At 38.4% G+C, this 18,701-nt stretch overlaps 1 pseudogene; it reads right to left on the bottom strand.

The window, feature by feature from the left end:
* Positions 1-333: 333 nt before the first annotated feature.
* The window catches only part of LOC138153097 (protein LZIC-like), an 89,397-nt pseudogene continuing 71,029 nt past the window's right edge, over positions 334-18,701 (bottom strand).

The following is an 18,701-nucleotide window of genomic DNA, read 5'->3' as shown; positions in this document are numbered from 1 at the left end:
AGCTTGATAGTGAAAATGCACCCTCCTCCCTCATCTCTGCTCCTTTCCACAGACAGACCCTTCTAAGGTAAGATGTGTGTGTGTGTGTGTGTGTGTGTGTGTGTGTTAATGAGACCATCCATCCATCCATGTGGCACATCTCTCTGCCGCTACCCACACACACTAGTGAAGCAGGCAGACAGGGCCAGAGGACGCCTCCATTGCACTTTCCTCACGCTCTTAACGTGGTTTCAGGTTCTCTAGAGTTCTCAGAGATGACTTCAGATCCACAGAAGAATACAAATGTGCCCTTTGTACTGTGCCCAATGCCCAGGGATTCTACAAAGCTCCTCATCATTTTTTGTTTTTCTCTACTTCAAAACTTGCCAAAGTGAGGATTTTGTCTCCAGAGCTAAGGTCAGTGGAGACTTTCTCAAACTGGCTGAGGGTAGTACCTGCATTTGTGGACAGTCAGGTCTCATTGTCCGCACTCAGCTTTTCTCCAGGTTTCCACAGGACAGTCAGTATCTCCAACTTCTGTTGGGTATATACATCTCTTTCCAGTTTTCCAACCATCTGGTCTCTGTCCATTTCTGCTAATCTTGTCCGCAGTTGCCCTGGCTGTTTCTTTGCAAACAATCTGATTACCTCTGGTGCTTTAAAGGCCTGGCTGATGGCCACCAGGATGGCCAGGTGCATATCACTAAGCTCATCTACCAAAGTCATGTTTCCAGACATGATTTTCTTCAGGGAATCATTGAATTCACCCAGCTGTCCCAAAGTTTCTTTTTTGGTTTCCTCATATTCATCTGCTTCAAGTTTTTCTCTGCATTCTTCCAGATCTTATAACTGGTTTCTGGCTTTTGGGGTTTGTTTGTTTGCTTTGGGGGGGGGGAGGTGGGAGGGCAGGGCAATTGGGGTTAAGTGACTTGCCCAAGATCACAAGGCTAGTAAATGTTAAGTGTTTGAGACTGGATTTGAACTCAGGTCCTCCTGATTCCAGGGCTGGTGCTCTATCCACTGCACCACTTAGCCGCCCCCTGATCTTGTAACTGTTGCTTTAGTCTGTCCAACCATTCTTCTAAGTTCTGTTTTAATTTACTTGTCTTTCTTTACTATAGAAGCCATTTTGTTTTTGTTTTGTTTTTTCAAAGAAAGATGGATAAATGTACCTGAAGGCTCCAGCTGGATGGCTGCTCTTTATGGCTTTTGTCCTCTTGTACATTAACTTGGACTTAGGGATAATTCTGGATTCAAGTGATAACTACCCATTTAAGCTTTTTTTTTTTTTTTGGCTTTTTGGAGGGCGGAAGGCAGGACAATTGGGGTTGAGTGACTTGCCCAAGGTAACACAGCTAGCAAGTGTGAACTCAGGTTCTACTGACTCCAGGGCCCATGCTCTATTCATTGTACCACTAAACTGTTCTGATAATTACCCATTGAGAACTTCTTTTTGCTACTGAACATTATATGTTGCTTACCCAAGACAGTTTTGTTGCTGCCTAGAATTACAAGATTTGGATTTCTTTACTCTCCACAAAATGTCTTTGAATTTCTTTTCAAAAAGACCTAGATAATTTGATTTGCTTGACCATGTAGATATGTATTGGAGTACTTCTTTGGGGAACTTTTATTTATTCATTCTTTCATTTATTCATCTACTTTACATTTGCTCAATGAAGGTGGGGGAGAATTAAGAATGATAGATTACATTAAAAAATACTTGTTACTTGAAAAATTAAAATAAGAATTTAGTGGGAATAAAGGGACCCACACCACCATCATTTAGGGAAGCATCTACCTTCAAGTTTTCCTAATTTGCTCCCTTAGGTAACACTACTAGATAAACTGTCAAGTGCTTCATTTTAACTGCTTCAGAAGCCAGGGATGTAGTAGAAAAGGGTCCAGTCACAGAAATGTCCATTGGTATTTCCCCCCTACACCCTGCAAAAAAAGAAAGGTTTCTTTCATACAGAGTTCAAAAGATGCTTCTGACCAAAGTCTGTTTGTGATTCCAACATACAACCTTGGACTGTAAACTCCTGCAGGAGAGAGATTGAAACCATGTAACTTATTTGGTGCAGTGCCTAACAAATGGGTGCTCAGCACGGGATTTTAATGATAATTAGCTTGAAGGCATCATCACACCTTTAATGAGTGTGTCTGATCTAGTAGTTTTCCCTTTTCCTTCCTTGCGTACATTGTGACTGCTCCCCATTCATCTTTAGTTTGAGCACCAGCTTTTAGATGCTGAGTACAGAACAAGTTTCTGTGAAACTTAAAAGTAATTGAAAATAGGGCACACATCCCCACCCCCACTCCTGGCCCATTTTATTGAATTTATTCCAGGGTATATGTCATTGGTGGGATTTTTTCCCCCAAAAGCAGAGTTCCTTTTTTGGCAACAGAATGAAAATGAATCTACCATTCATACTCACAGTTGTTTTTTTTCTTCCTTATCCTACTCTATGTTGATTTCAAATTTCACCTTCAAGTTTACATTAGCAAAACATATATCAATAAGTATAAAGGTTACCTACAACTGCACACTATTATGCTAAATATTGATCATAGCAATTCCTGAAACTGTGTTAATGACCACAGTATTTGCATACCCATATGATTCAGCGTCTACTCCAGTTGATTAAACTTTCTAGACGTGTTTTCAGGATTTGTCTGATTAGGTATAAGTTATTTTCTGTAATAAAAATCAACAATTATTTATTACAGAGTTCTTCAAGTGATTTTCTGAATATTGCATTTTCAAATGAGGTAAATAATGTACAATGTTGGGAAAAATTGCTTAACCTTTCTGGGCCATAAGACCCTCAATAAAGTAGGAAGAATAATACCTGATTTTCTTAAAACAGCATATTAGAGTAAATGGCCTCTTAAAGGTGTTTTTACATTATCATTCTTTTTCATAAAAATAGATTTACAATTTGATGTTTAAGCAAATATGTTTTATTGAATGTCATGTTTGTGTTTTTGTATTTTAATAATAGGCTAAATGTTCATCTGAATTATACTATGTTATACTCTTATAAGAGTATGCTATTTAGATTCAGGAAAGTTGAAGACTTTCCATACTTTGGAACTGATCATGGGCATTTGAGTAACTCACTTGCATATGAAAAACCTGGAAGAGAAGATAATCTTGCCCCAGGGTACACTCTACCTCAGTCATTTGTTTTATATAAGACCCAGACAGGAATCAGATATGGAAACTGACAGGTCACCATAAGTTAGGTTTGAGTCCCTTACTGAGAGAAAGAAGACAACATGTCCAAGAGGGTATACTTTCCCCACTCTCTTCTTGAAGGTTACAAAACTCAGTCTAGGATACGTGGTACAGTGGAGAGAGTCTCTGACTTGGAGTAAAGAAAAATCATCTTCCTGAGTTCAAATCTGGTCTCAGATATTTATTAACTTTTTGACCTTGAGCAAGTAACTGTTTCAGTTTCTTTTTTATAAAATGAACTAAAGATGAATATGACAAACCACTCCAGTAAAACAAAAGAAAACAAAAACCCTCAAATAGGGTCATAGAGTCAGATATGATTGAAACAAATGAACAACAACAACAACAACAAGTGGACCTAAAGGAACAGAATTGGAGAGGCTTCTTTCCAGGAAAACAAAGTCTTTCTGCACTGTCTCAGAGAACACAATTATGCTCCATCTGCAAAGAAAACTGGAATACTCCAGCTTCAAAAGAACAGTTAACACCAAGCTGAGCCTAAGGTGGGAGGTGGTGGAGACTTAGACTTCCCGTTGAAGAGTAAACCCAGGAGTCAATGATTTGACCCATCTAGCAAAAATGGTACACCCTCTAAGGACCTAATGGAGTGTTTGAATGACCAGATGGGCCAGGCTAGTCGTTGTGGTTCTCTGTGAGGAACAAGTTCAGAGCAAAAGTAAAGAAACTAATCCATCACCAACATCCCATAGTGAATTTGGTGAAAACTCTTCAAAGAGAGAAAGAATACCGAGGTTCTGCTTTTTTCAGAGTGTATATTGTCTTAACCATATGTTTCCTACACGTGTACATCACTACCTTTATACTTTAAGTTTGTGCCCACTCTATCCCCCTTGGACTCTGTGTATATAGTTGGCAAATCCATCCCAGGTCTTGGGAGATGGTAGGGGTGTTTTTCAAATTTAGTTCTTGTTATTTGAGTAAATACTTTTTCTAAGAGCCACTAGAGTCCCCTGGCTGATTGTTAATGGGAAGTACCCAGGCACTGACTTGTGAGTTAAAGGGTTAGTACTAGTTAACCACAAGTTTACCACTAGATTCCAAGATGGGAGTCACCTCTCAGGTGAGTTCATGTTGGAGTATTGGCCATAGAGAGGGTGTTATATAATCTGTTTGAAATACAGGTGAGATTCTAAATAGAGATTGAGCACCTTATTTAATATATTTTTATTGCTGTTTTATTTTCATGTCATCTTGATTTCTTCAAGTCTAGACTCCTTAATTCTTTTTTTTTAAAGCAATCAGGGTTAAGTAACTTGTTCGAGGTTACACGGCCAGTTATTTCTGGGTATGGTGCTGAGTGTCTTAACCCCGGGATTCAATCTCCAGGTCATCCCAACACTGGAGCTGGTGCTCTTACTCGCTGAGCCATCTGGCCACCCCTAAGCAATTGGGGTTAAGTAACTTGCTCAAGGTTACACAGCCAGGTGTTTCTGGGTGGATGCTAAGTGTCTGAGCCCGGGATTCGATCTTCAGGTCCTCCTGACACTGGAGCCAGTGCTCTTACTCGCTCTGCTACCTGGCCACCCCGACACCTTAATTCTTAAAGCAAGTTAGGTTTCCACTAAAGCTACCAAGGTCTTTAAATGTGTCAGAACAGTAGGTTCAGAACCCTAATGTAATCACCAGTCTTCCCTTCTTCCTACTTTCTTCATTATGTGTCTCTTTTCTTTAGTTTACCTCTTTGGAGAACAATACTGTCAGGTATAATTTTAAAGTTCTTCTCACACCATATGGCCAGCCAACATGATACCAGTGTGTTCATCTCTCTTAATGTCTCCACTACACTTAACATTGTTGATCACCACTTCTGCTTGGATATTCTCTCTTCTTTGACTTTTCATTAAATTGTTCTTTCTCTTTGTTCTCCTCCTATTTGTTTGACCACATCTTATCAGTCACCTTTGCTGGATCATACTAAATGTGCTGTATCTAGAGGTTGCAGGCAAATGTTTAACAACTGACTCTCTGGGGGAAAAAATGTACCTATGACACACTTTAAAATTTAACCTTCATTTTTAATGTTTTCCCCAATGCTTTCTTTAGTCTATTTCAGGGATCAGTCATTCTTAGCTTATATCCATTTAGAAATAGTCAACAGTCTGGATTTGGCTGGCTAAGCTAGCTTCAGTATGTATACCCTTGTATTGTAACTGTACGTATAGCACAAGGCTTTGTTGTGGGTCTTTTAAGGGTACTTGGATCAATCTGTACTGGGAGCTAAGGTGGATGAGGTCAGGATTCAAGGTTCTTCAAAGAGCCCAGAAGAAAAGTTACACCACAACTCAGGATGAAATCTTGAGGACTTTAGTAAAAGTACTTTCTGGAACTGCGTACTTTACCGCATGAGCTCTCTAAGTTTGAGACCACTGTTATTACTAATTATTATTATGATTATTCTCTAGATCAGAAAAGATAACTATGACCGGTTGACAATAAGCACATGAACATGGCAGGAAGCCTATCAGAGGAAGCCTGTAAACTATAGGACTAGAAAAGACATCTCAACCCTTCAGAGCTATTCCTAGAGGCCAGAGGGAATACAAAGTCAATTCTATGGGGACCCAGCTTGTCAGCGTGAGTAGGGCTTGGGATAGTAGCATGAGAGGATGTTATACTTTTACATATTCACATTTACTTACTTTATAATTGAGACTAACTTTATTTAAATGAAGATTCCCTTATTTTATAATGACTTACTTTCAAATGGAGAAATGTTGAATGCTATCAATAAATTCACTTACCTTGGAAGTATATTTTCAAGGGCTATACACAAAGACACTAAGGTTGATGCATGCATTGGCCAAAGCTAACTTAGTGTTTGAGAGACCTTTCTGAAGGAAAGTGTGGGAGAGAAGTACTAGACTGCCTACCAAATTGAAGGACTATAGAGCCATTGTACTGACCTCAGTTCTTGTATGCTTGTGAAACCTGAACAGTCTACCAGCTTCATGCCAGGAAACTGAATCTCTTCCATTTGAATTGTCTTAGGAAGATTCTGAAGATTTCCTGGCAAGATAAGATACCAGACACAGAGGTCCTTTCTCGAACTGAACTGCTAAGTGTTCAAACTCTACTGCAGAGAGCACAACTCCAATGGGCTGCCACATTGTTTGAATGTCAAATGGACATTTACCTAAAAGATTATTCTATAGAGAACTCACACAAGACAAAGAAGAAACAATACCGGACACTCTCAAAGTCTCTCTGGAGAACTTTGGAATTGATTGTAAGATGTGGGAGACATTGGCAGAGGCTCACCCAGCATGGCAGGCCCACATCACAGAAGACACTGTGGTCTATGAGCAAAGCATAATTGCCATAGCTCAAGGGAAATATGAGATGGGTAAATTTTGAGATGTCTCCATCCCAAATGTTCAAACAAACCATTTTGTGCATAGCCTGTGGCAGAGCCTTCCAAGCTCATACTGGTCTGATCAGCCACAGTCAGACACATTGTACCTTAATCCCAATATACTGATGTCATTTTGGTCTTCTTCAAGTAAAAAGGACAACAACCAACCAACCAACCAACTTTACAGTATGTATATGTGTGTACATATATACACATACACATATGTATACACATATACATATGCATACACACATACATACTTACACATAGAAGGCAATTGGGTGCAGAATGAAACCACTTCTTTCCCTCTACTTTGTTGGAAGGGAGCTAGTTCTGAATATAAAAAAAGATCGATGATAATACTGTCTCCATTATCACTTAGGTAGGACCGGCTCCTAATTCCTGCCTCCTTTTTTTCTTATTTATTCAGTGCAGTGAGTAATTATAATGTCAAATGATTTCTTTCTTAAATTATTTTTATTTATCTTGTTAAATATTTTCCAATTACATGTGAAAAAATTTGTCATTTAAAAAAAATGAGCTCCAAATTCTCTCCTTTCTCCTGACCTTCCCCTCTCCTTGAGAAGGCAAATAATTTGATATCAGTTATACATATGAAGTCATCCAAAACATATTTTCATATTAGTCATGTTGCAAAAAAGTATAAAAATATGCTTCATTCTGCATTCAGACTTCATCACTTCTCTTTCTGGATGGCATATTTCATCTCAGACCTTTTGGAATTGTCTTGGATCATTGTCTTAATCAGAGTAGTTAAGTTTTTCAGTTGGCCATCCCTACAATAATTGCTGTTACTGTTTACAATGTTGTCTTGCTTCTGTTCATTTCACTTTGCATCAGTTCATATAAGTCTTCCCAGGTTTCCTGAAATTTTCATGCTCATTATTTCTTATAGCACAATATTATTCTCTCACGATCACATACCATAACTTATTCAGTCATTTCAGAATTGATGAATATCCCCTTGATTTCTGATTCTTTACCACCACAAAAAGTGATGCTATAAAAATTTTTGTAAAAATAGATCCTTTTCCATTTTCTTTGATCTCTTTTGAATACAGACCTAGTACTGTTATTGCTGGGTCAAAGGGTGTGATTCAGACTTGTCTAAGAGACTAAAATTTCCTTTGAAATCAGGAAAAAAGGACTCATGTCATATACAAAGAGAGAAGTACATCTATTTGAGATAGTAAAGGAAATATATATGTGTATACACACATATATATTCATATATGTGTGTATACACACATATATATATATACACATATATGTGTGTATGATTTTCAAGATCTCAAACTTAAGTGCTTTATGTAAAATTCATCCAGTGCCTCTACATTGTGGCTTTCTAAAAAGGACTGTTCTTGAATTAAGGTCAGGAAAGTTAATATGGGCTTATAATAATGCTCTGCTATCATCACTATGGTAGTCTTAGTTTCTCAGGTTTTTTGGACTTATGCTTCTATATGGAAAGTAACTAAAAAGGAGTAAGAATAGTTTTCCTGTGTATCTAGTGGAATCAAACTCATAAATGTGATAGCCACAACTTATAACCTTCAGTCAGAATAGCAAGTTAAAGACTCAACCCTTGATATTTATTTTGCCCTGTTTTTTTTTTTTTAATCAGCTTCATGCTAATTGCTGTAGTACAAAGAGGGAAGAGTAAAACATCAATAAAGGATTAAGGTTCAGAAAAATGTAACTGTGCCATAACAAGCAAAAAGGAAGGCTGGGGATATTGGTTCCCTTTAAACCTTCTAACGGGAAAAGCAAAGCATTGCAGGAAGAGTACCCGTGGTTAACGCAGCTTTGCTCTGAGATGAGGGCCAAAGCTAGAGCCTCCATGTATTTGTTAGCAAAGGCATATTCTCCTTCTTTACAGTGGGCCTTAAGAAATGGAAGAATCACAAGAATTAAGAAAGGGCCTATTTCTTGCCTGACTTACCTATAATTTATTTATAATCCTTGTGTAGGTTAACCCAAATGTAAACTCAGTGACAGCCTTTCACCTGGCACATTAACAGACCAATAGATACAGAGTGCAGTCAAAGTCACACATTGCCTAGACTGCTTTTTACACATCAGATATTCTTGGAAAGCAAACCTGTAGAAGAAAAATATAAAGGAAAATGGTGTAAAAATAAAAGCAAGTCAAAATACTTGTATGCACTCAAAGGTCGGAATCTAAAAACAATTTAATTTCATTTCTTTTAGGTGAGATTATTTTCCTAATCTTCCAGAATAGCCATTGAGGTAGTTTTAGGGAGTCCTACTGTATGATTTTAGGCAAATTGATTAAATATGGAGCCTACCATATTACTAGATAAAGTCAGCTGCTGCCCAGTTGGCATAATTTCAGGAATGCTGGGACAGAAGTAGTCAAAAGTATTTCCTTCACCTACCTTTTAATGCCTGAAACTCCATTACCGGGTAATGAAACCTTTCATTTTAGATAAGGCTTAAAGTGAAAATACCTTTGAATTTATAGGTAATTACATTGACACATTCACACTGAGGTGTAAATGACTCATATCAGATTTTCTTCCAGTTAGCAGTCAACAAAGCCAGACAAGGCATTTGTCAGCACCCAGAGAGGGTTGAAAATGTCACCCCTTCTCCTTTTGAAGCTGTAACAACTAAAACTAAGCACCCACAAAAACAAAACAAAAATCTATATACCAGGGAAAAGAGAATTATCTGGTATATAAAATACATTTATTCAATTAGTAATTTACCAATGAGCATTTTTAGAAAGCTACTATATACTAAACATTCTTGGCAGGTTCTGGAGATACAAAACAAAAATGAAAGCATGCATGCCCTCAAAGATATTCCATACTATGGAAGAGACAACTCATATATATAAATAGGTACATTATACATACAATTGATAAAAGTAGTATTAACAGGGGCGGCCAGGTGGCACAGTGAGTAAGAGTGCCAGCCCCAGCGTTGGGAGACCTGGGATCGGTTCCGGCCTCAGATACTTGGCACCCACACAAAAATAACTGGCCGTATAACCTTGAGCAAGTTACTTAACCCCGATTGCATTAAAAAAAAAGTAGCATTAACAAATGGATATTATTATAATATATATAATACATAAAACATACTTTTAAATTTAATATTTTAAATTTAAATTTAACATATTAACATTTTCTCTACCATTTTCCTAAGTCTAGACAATTAACAAAACAATAAATCAAGATTTGATTTATAGTGTTTGGTGATTTCTGAGGTGTGACTGCTCACACTGAATATTTAACATTTGGCTCTTTGAGCAGGTACACGTTGACTCCATTTTACCACTAGACTTGTAAAAAGGCATATATTGTTGGATATGGCCAGGTTGATTATGATCAACTTTGTTGAAAGACCCCATCTTGCTACCATCAAAGGTTGTTCTGTCCCCCATGAAGATTTTATTTTTGCATATCCTTTCTATAGGCTTATTGTCCTTCCCCCTAACCTTAGCCCTGGCTCTTAAAGACTCAATGTAAGCCAGAGTCTCTTTAATTCAAGTACATTCAACACTTACTAATCTGTCTTCTGTATATTAGGTACTAGGGATACAGAGACAAGATAGTTTCTCTCCTTAAAGAGCTTACATTCTCCTGACTTCTCCCCAGATATTGGTGGGGTAGGATAGACAGTAGACTACATAGAATAGGTAGTGATGAGGACTTGGATAGGATAAAGGAAGAGAAAACTTGGAAGCAGGCACTAGGAAGTAGGATACAATGAATTGCGCTCTGGGTGCTTATTATGTAATGTGGAGATCCTAAAAAGGGGTGCTAATTAATAAAGTAATGTTCAATTTGACTACTTTGAAAATTCAGATTTACATATATCCTGGGGGTTAAAGTGAAGTATCCTTACAATGTATATTGTCATAATGATGCAATTTGTCAGGAAAGATGCATTTTTGTGCACCCTGTATAAGTAAAGGAAGCTTCCTCACCAAGAACTCCCTCCAATAATGAAATCAAATGTCCAGCCCTTCTTTCTACCTTTTGGACAAAACACCTTGTGATTACTCCTGTAGACACTTAGTCATAATAATATAGTAATTAATGGAAGAGTCAAGAGAACCCAGTCCTTTATAGTACAAAAACATTGCCTAAATAAGAGTCTCCTATTATATGACTTCCAACTTTAGAGACAACATGAAACTGAATGATTTAGAGAATTGGTCTTGGTTATGGCAGGATGGCTCCTTAGAGCAGTGAGGATCTAATGACTCTGAGGGCTTTATGGAAGTCTAAGCCCACATGTGTAAAACTGACCTATCAGCTTGGTTCCTTATAGGGGATGGGGGTTATGAGCATACACGCAAACATTTTATTTTGGAGGAATTTGAATCAGTCAATTAGAATGGGCATGCTTTGGCAGTTTTTTTTTTTCCAATGTTACCTTAGAGGCGACAAGATGTAATTGAAAGAACATTTGATAAAAAAATTAGGTTGGTTTAAAGTCCTGGCTATTTCACAAACTTGGGCATCAAGGTAGTGGGGTGGATAGAGCACCAGACCTGGACTCAGGAAGACTCATTTTCCTGGGTTCAAATCTGATCTCAGACACTTACTAGCTATGCGACCCTGGAAACAGTTAACCCTGTTTGCCTCAAGTTTCATCATCTGTAAAATGAACTGGAAAAGGATCTTTGCCACAAAGATCCCAAATTGGGTCACAGAGTTGGGCGTGACTGAAAAATGACTAAATAACATTTCATGAACTAGGCCCTATGACCTAGCCTAGAGCAAGTCACTTAACCTTTGGAGTTCTTAGTTTCCTCATCTGAAAAATGAGGGATTAGACCAGATGATTTCCAACATAATAAGTCTTAGTTTCCTCTTCTTTAAAATGAGTCAGTTGGGCTAGATGAAATTTAAAGTCACTCAAACAACTACTTGGAAATACTAAAGATAATCATGCAACAGAAGGAAATGACAAATGTGTGTTTATACAATAGCCGCCTTATAGTATTACCTTGTTTATTTTCCACCAGCCTTTTTTATCTTACCTCCTTTCTATGTGCACATTTCCTATAATATAGTGTTGATTAAAATGTATTCCTTTATTCTTATAGGCTGTTACAAAGAACATTTTAAGTGTTTCTTCTTTCTGTCATTCCTGTTCTCCCAGATTCTGTATTATACAACTTTGTTTCTCTTGCCCATTTTTCATAGTCATTTTATGAAGTAGATTTTGAATTCCCCCTTCTTTGTTTTTCACTTTTTCTATATACTGTAAATCCATTTTTTGAATCTCTCTCCTGACCTGTTCCCTTGTTTTTCACACTCTCTGATAATAAGGGGCTTTGAATCGCCACACCTGCTCCTCCACTTTCCGATCTGTTTCCCTTCCCAGCCCCTTCATCATAATGGTGTTGAGCAGTTCAGAAGGCAATTACATGGGCTTAAGATCTCATGAGACAGCACTTCTCACATTTTTCCAACACCCCAGAAATAGATACAGTACTGTTTTCATATCTATATACTTTAACAGAGAAGTTATGTTTTGCTAGCTGTAGATGGAACTTGAGTGGGAAAGGATTTTGAAAGAACCTTAAAAAACATAACCTCTCATTCCTGGTGTTTTTTGTCTGATTCCATCTCCTATACAAGTTACATTCTGCTGACTTTTCAGTTAGATATTATACAATTACATTTTCACATTTATTCAATCAGAAGCTATCACGTGCAATGTATTATGCTCAGCCCTGAAGGAATATGAAGATGATGATGATGATGATAGCTAGCATTTATATAGTGCTTTAAGGTTTACAAAGATTTTCACAAATATTATCTCAATTTATGTTCATAACTATCCACGTAGGTACTTTTATTTTCTCTATTTTACAGATAGGGAAACTGTAGCAGACAGAGGTTAAGTGACTTGCCTAGAGTCCTATACAGTTAGTAAGTGTCTGAGGCCCTATTGGAACTCAGATCTTGATGTCAGATTCAGCACAGTGATAATCACTGCACTACCTAGTCACCTCTGTGCCTTCTATCTGACTGTTATAGAGTGTCCCCGGTGCACTGAGAATGACGACTTTGATTTTTTGCTTTTAGCTTTCTCTTATGTAAGGTTCAATAATAGAAGGATGCCAATTCAACTCCAAAACAGGATCCACTATTTCTCTATGTGGGTGATGGTGTTTATTTATTTGTTTGATTTTTGTAACTGGTTGAAACTTTCTTGAAGAGGAACAGGGGACCAAAGAAATGATATCTTGTCTGTCACTTTCAGTGTAATCCACAATAGCTAATGAAAGCATATCCTTTTCAAACTGGGTGATATCAAGTAAGAAGCAAGGACAAAAGGCTTCTGTATTCGGGAGGTAGTACTGTTTTAGTGGTGACAACATAGCAGAATACTAGAGTACAGGTTAATGATACTGTATGGACTGTGGTACATCCTGAATATTAACATTTTATGTTTGTTCTCACCTTCCTATTTTGGATGGTCATTGACAACACCTATCATTACTTAAAGACCTTTCCTCAATATAACTAAGAGGATTTTTATTATTAGTCCCGTGTTTCCCCAATAATAAGACACTGTCTTATTAATTTTTTTGGACAGAAAAACACCAGAGGGCTTATTTTCGGGGGAGGGCTTATTTTAGAGGAATCTTACACAGTAAGGGGAGGGCTTATTTTCGGGATAGGTCTTATTATCGGGGAAACACGGTATTATAGACAAACTCAGAGAAAGGGAATGGTTTTTAGCTTCTTGCTAGTTAAAGGTTCTTTGATTCTCTTTCGATTAACAGGATGGCTACACATTGGAGTGTGTGTGTGTGTGTGTGTGTGTGTGTGTGTGTCCCTTTACCTATATTCTGAAAATACATGTTGACAAAACAAAATAGTTTTTCTTTTACAAACTCTGGGGAACAGAGTTGAAAAAAGAATAATCACCCATATTAGAAGAGAAAACAGAGAGTTTTAGGACAATGTAATTTTGCACCTTATGTCTGATATCACATTGTTTTGTACTTCCTTAGGGTATAGGGAATGAGATCCCTCAGCAACAATGTAAATGCAGGATGAATGTAATGAAAAATGAGTACCACATGCATACTAAGATTCAAATAATAGCTTTATCATTAAGAACTGGGCCCCTCCAGTTGTAATTAGAGCTAGATTGCTAGAAGGCTCATACAACTGCTAGGGTCTCTTAAGGCTTAAGGTGAAAAATCAGCATAAAAGCAATCCGGTTTGAATTCAGTGGGAAAATGGCTAGCAACAAAGGCATAACATAACATAGCATACCACATCACTTGTAGCTATGGACAACTTCAAGACTACAAGCTTTTATTGAGAGCATACTGTGTCTTGGAAGTTGTATCAAGCAAGAGAGACACAAACACAAAAATGAAATAGTCCCTCTCCTAAAGGAATTTGCATTCCATCAAGGGAGATAGCATGTACATATGTAAGCATAGATAAACCACCTACAAAATAAATACAAGGTAATTTGGAAGTGAGGTCACATCAATCAATATCAATCAGCCTTAATTTATTAAGCATCTTCTATGTGCCAGACATGAGAAAGTAGGGGGTAAAAAATTAGCCTTGAAACCAGGAAAATGATTTCAAATCCTGCCTCTGATGCATGTTGGCTATGTGGGCATGAAAAGTCACCCAAACTTGTAAATGCTCTAGGTCAGAGGTGGGGAGCCTGCAGCCTCAAGGTCACATGTGGCTCTCTAGGTCCTCAAATGTGGCCCTTCAACTTAATCCATTTGGAATCAGTCAAAGGGTCACACTTGAGGACTTAGAGGGCCACATGTGGCCTCAAGGTCCCAGGTTCCCAACCTGTGGCCTAGAGCATTGACAGCTCAAGTGACTGTTCTAGGCAATTCTCTAAGGCTATGTGTTATAGAGAAGAAGCCACCCTATACTGTTAGGGGGAGTTCCTTATTTGGAATTCCTCATACTAGTGAAATTACAGCTCTAGTCTTTTCCTATCCCTGTCTATTAAGCACTATGCTCAGCTCTGAGGATATAAAGGCAAAAATAAAACAGTCCCTGCAGTCAAGGAGTTTACATTCTAATGGAGGGAGTAACAAGTTCATATAAAAGGATATGCCTATAAGCAGAAAGCAGAAACAAGAGGACCCTGGAGGCGAAAGCCTTTGGAACTAAGGAGACCAGCATGAAGCTTCTGAGGGAGGAAATGCTTGGACTCAGTTTTGAAGGAAGCCAGGGAGTTGAAGAGAGAAAAGTTAGGAGGGGAGAGCATTCTAGGCATGAGGGTCAGCCAGTGTCCATCCAAGGAATGAGATGAAGGATGAAGTGTCATGTGTGAGGAAAAGCTCATAGGTCAATATGTCTGGACTATAGTACACTAAGGAGAGGAATATGTAAGGATAATGGAGAGTTAGGACAAGGAGTAAAGAACTTTTAACAGAGGAATTTTTATTTGATCCTGGAGCTAATAAGGAGACATTGGGGTTCTTTGTGTAGAGGGATCACATGGACAGATAGGCATTTTTGAAAAATCACTTTGGTGCCTGTGAGGAGGACTAATTCAAGTGGCATGAAACCTGAAGTAGAGATAATAATTAGGAAGCTACAGCAATACTTCAGGTAAGAGGTCTGAACTAGAGTGATGATGGTATGAGTAGATGGGAGGACATTTGTTAAAGGTGATTGTGAAGAAAGACATGGCAAGAATTGGCAATTGAGTGGATATGTGAAGTGAGTGAGAATAAGGAATTAAAGATTGCACTTGTGTATGAACCTCGGTGAATGGAAGGATAGTGGTACACTTTGTAGTAAAAGGGAAATTCCCAAGAGGTGTCAGTTTGTGGAAAAGGTGCCCAGGAATCAGGAAAGGAGTAGGTGGCTCTGGAACTTATCCTTAAAGAAAAGTATAACTTTCAAGAAGTGGCAAAATGAAGTGTTTGCATTTCAGGTTTGGATTATTTGGGGTAAGAAGGGAGGGGACCATTGTTACCTGTGAGAAGGAACAGAGGAACAGCAAGACTGTACCACATTTTTGGACCATAGAGAATGTGAAAGGGGATAATGCTCAGTAAAGCTGGAAAGGTAGGTTCACACAAGATTGTGACAGGCTAAAAATGCCAGAGTACTTTCCAATTTATACTAGAGGTAACAGGGAGCCACTGGAAGAAGTAAAACTAGTTGACAGTACCAAGGTATAGTCCTAGGCATACACCAGATGCTGAATAAATATTTGATGGATTGAATTCAAGACAGACTCACTTTCATTACATGGCACTTTTATGGTACATATCTCATTTGTGTCTTGGAGAAAGAAATGGTATCTTTGCCAAGAAAACCCTGAATGGGGTCACAAAGTGTCGAACATGGCTGAAAAATGACTGAACAGCAACAACAATGTGTGTGTCTATAAACGGTCACAAACAAAGTCATCTACTCCAACATCCTCATTTCAAAGACGAGGAAACTGAGGCCCAGTGAGTTTTGGGAACCTGTACCAAGTCATGCAGTTAGCTATTCACCATCTCATTGCAAGGGAGAGTGGAGGAGAGGTCTTATTACAACTGCTAACTTAAATCCACTCTTATAGTAAAAAAAGGGGGGGGGGACAACTAAAGAGTCATCTTTGAGCTCTATTGATAAATGATGCAATCTACACTTCTTCATACTTTGAAGAACGAAGAAAGGAATTAAGGGAGTTGAATCCCCTTTATAGCTAGTGTTAAAGTTATGTAGGCAGAGTTTGCACCATTGCTCAGAGAAATATGGGACATATGTTATAGCAGCCAACACTGCACCTTTTCTATGGATAAATAGAGGAGAGAGATTAGGACTGTTCATCTTTCAACAATACTAAAAATCACTAGGTAGGAAAAAAACTGAGTGTAGTCTATTAACAAGAGCAAAGGATAGAGATGATCTCAGTTCTAAATCCTGGGATACTATGAGTTCTTCAATTACTCCACAAGATCTTGTTGATGATGTTGAAAAGCCATAATGTTTGTTTTGACCATCCCTATGAGTGCATCAAAATCAACAGCAAAACAAATTTTTTTTTTTGGCAGGGGCAGTTGGGGTTAAGTGACTTGCCCAAGGTCACACGGCTAGTAAGTATTAAGTGCCTGAGGCCAAATTTGAACTCAGGTCCTCCTGACTCCAGGTCCAGTGCTCTATTCAATGCGCCATTTAGTCACCCCCCCAAAAACACACTTTCTAATTTGGCCCATGCTATCGCTCTAACTCCTTTAAATGAAGGTAGAATTCAGATTTTTATAGAGGGGGATCCTTGAAGCAGATCTCTTGAGTATGCTAAATTGAAAGCATGCTTCTTTTAATCCATCCATTTGAAAAGAACAGTTTCTCATGTGGAATTGTTAATGATTTTAGGAGCTGCTTCTCTCAGAGATAACAAAATAACATTAGAGCCCACTGTTCAACTTGACTGCTTCAAAACACAGCAGGAAGGCCTAGGAAATCTAGGCTGTTTTTCCTATTCAATAAGCCAATATCCAGGCTTCAGAAAGTTTCAGCTGGGCACCTGTTTCAGATATTTTGCTTTCAGCCTCCTATCTCTTCATTTCTCCTTTCCACCTCCTTCCCCAGCAATTAAGAAATTATTCACTTTGAGCACAGTGGGGCCAATTTCCAATCTGAGTTATGGGTGCTTCTGAGGTGATGAGGTAGGTGGTCCTCCACAGCACTCCTAAACCAATTTATCTCACCTGGAAGAATTATATCACATCAGCAACTTCGCAGGATCCTGGGCTTTCTAAGAATAACGTTGCAATTTATGATCTAAAGCTCCTTTTATAGTGTGTGTTTGTGTGTATGTGTGTGTCTGTGTGTTTTTAGCCACCTCCCTCCTCTTCTAAAACTCAGCCAAATGGCAATTATCTCCCAGACTCAGAAATGAGGCTACCTCAGAAAAAGAAATGTGGTCATCTCTTAAGTAAATGCTCAGCAACATTTCTCAGCAGTTCAGAGCAGGAAATAATATTGCATTGTATTCATATAGTGCCTTCCCCAGATTACTTTACTACTATCTAATTTATCCTCAAGACATGCCTAAAAGGAGAAAAAGTGTGGGTGCAGAACGCAGTTAATATCTGTATTTTATAGAGGAGGTAAGAGGAGCAGAGAGAGGTTCAATGACTTGCCCAGGGGCAGTGTGCAGAGCAAGTGGGATAGAACCTGTGACCTTCATTTCAGTTCAGTAGTCTATCCACCAGACCATGTAACACTTTGAAAGAACACACTACAATCTGTGGGGCAGCAGCTTTTATCGAGTACCCTATCTACACAGCACAGTTCTGGACTTTGTAAAAATGATATACTTACAAGACCATATAGATTTAGAGGGATATATAACCTCAAACTTCATTTTGATAATGTTAGAACGTTTTGTTTGCCAGTAGAGTGGGCTATAACTAGACATAGTTAAAAAAAATTTTCAAACTGATTTATCATCATCAAAATCATCATTATGACAATTTTGATTACTTAGCATGTTTTGAGCATCATGTCAAGTACAAAGGACATGAAAAGTATAAGAAAGGGTCTCTGAACCCCAGAAGTTATGAAATCTAATTAGGGGGACAGAATATACACATGAAAAGAAAACTACATCGTGTGTAAAGTCAACTCTTTGCCCTCCCCCTCCATGAAACTTTGTTCTACATCCCTAGAATTGAGCAGTCATTCTCTCCTTTGAAATCCTACAGCTTTATTATCTAAACCATTTATTTGGCACTTTCTTTTGGGGGGGGGGGGAGAATTTTAGGGAGAAGACTTTTTTTCTTCCTACCTCCCTTCCTTCTGTCTTTCCTTTCTTCTTCTATCCTTCTTTCCTTCCTTCATCCCTCCCTCCCTTCCTCCCTTCCTTCCTTCTTTCCTTCCTTCCTTCATTCCTCCCTTCTTTCCTTCCTTCCTTCATTCCTCCCTCCCTCTCTTCCTCCCTCCCTCCCTCCCTTCCTTCCTTCCTTCCTTCCTTCCTCCCTCCCTTCCTTTCTCCCTCCCTCCATCCCTCCCTCTCTCCCTTCCTTCCTTCCCTACTTCCTTCCTTCCTTCTCCTTCCCTACTTCCTTCCTTCCTTCCTTCCTTCCTTCCTTCCTTC

This window comes from Petaurus breviceps, unplaced genomic scaffold (genome assembly GCF_028583685.1).
Source record: "Petaurus breviceps papuanus isolate PSGF00001 unplaced genomic scaffold, PetGlider_PUasm1.0 151, whole genome shotgun sequence".
NCBI lineage: Eukaryota > Metazoa > Chordata > Mammalia > Diprotodontia > Petauridae > Petaurus > Petaurus breviceps.
Note: the sequence above shows the minus strand (reverse complement) of the source record. Positions and strands in the feature narration are given on the sequence as shown.